We start from the raw sequence: 1,083 nt of genomic DNA on the forward strand, positions 1-1,083 counted from the left end.
TTCATGCCGTATTATTTGCCCTTCCTGGCCAACAGTTTTTGATGTTGAAGAATAACCTGTTATGGACATTGGATGCTCAGTTGGCAGTGAGGGGATTGCAGCAGAAAATGGGAGCCAACAAACATCATCTTTACGGACGTCACAGCACCTGTAATTGTCTGAAAGACAATGGATGCATCTTTTTACCAAAATGCAATGTCTTTAGGAGAAGTATTTAAAAGTGAAATCATAAAAGAAGGTAAAAAAGGACCTCTCAGAAGCCAAACTGAAAAGTATTGCACTGAGAAAATAAAAACAGGCCTGAACACTGCCGTCCTAGCTAAAAATTATGAATTCTTTTTTTTTAATTGGAGATATTCTATTCTTTTCCTCCTCTCACCCATTTCACATACATCTGTAGGGTCCCAGATCTATTTTGAACTGCTTGTCTGTCTGCACAGGCTTTTGACATACTCTGAAGACAGCGACTACGGTGAGAACCCTTCCTGGAAACATTTGCATTGCTGGAAGGCAAAACCTAGTTGGAAAAGCAATCGGCACCTGTAGGGTAGTACTGATGTTGCAGGTGGACGTGCTCAAACAACGTCAAAACCAGGCTCACTTCTGTTACTGAAGCTTTGTGGGAATGAACAAGGTGGAATACTGGTATATGACTGAAAAACCTAATACAAAGTTTGCTTAGAGTTATTAACTAGCATATTTTTAGCATCTTAGCTGGGATTGAGGGCATCTCTCTTATTCCCTGGCGATTCACTCAAGTGGCTGTATAGAAAGTGTGGTCACAAGCCGTGCAGATGTGACTCGTTGAAAGTGCATGTGGCTACTTTAGGACTGAGTTCGATCCGGTTGCTAGTTAGTGGGTGGTTTTGGCTTTTTTGTTCTTCTCAAGGCTACAAGCACAAACCTCACAGGATTGTTGCGAGGAATGCATTATATGAAATTTCTGTGTGTTCTCTTTGGTTAAGTGTTCTGAAGTTATGTTATATGTATCCTCGAAAGGAAGCATTTGCTTACCTTTGAACTTTCCAGCACCTGAGTTCAGGCCCCTTATCTCTCCAGCAACAACTGAAACAGTGGCGCTTT

This window comes from Egretta garzetta, unplaced genomic scaffold (genome assembly GCF_000687185.1).
Source record: "Egretta garzetta isolate BGI_Z169 unplaced genomic scaffold, ASM68718v1 scaffold5, whole genome shotgun sequence".
In the NCBI taxonomy this organism is placed as follows: Eukaryota; Metazoa; Chordata; class Aves; order Pelecaniformes; family Ardeidae; genus Egretta; species Egretta garzetta.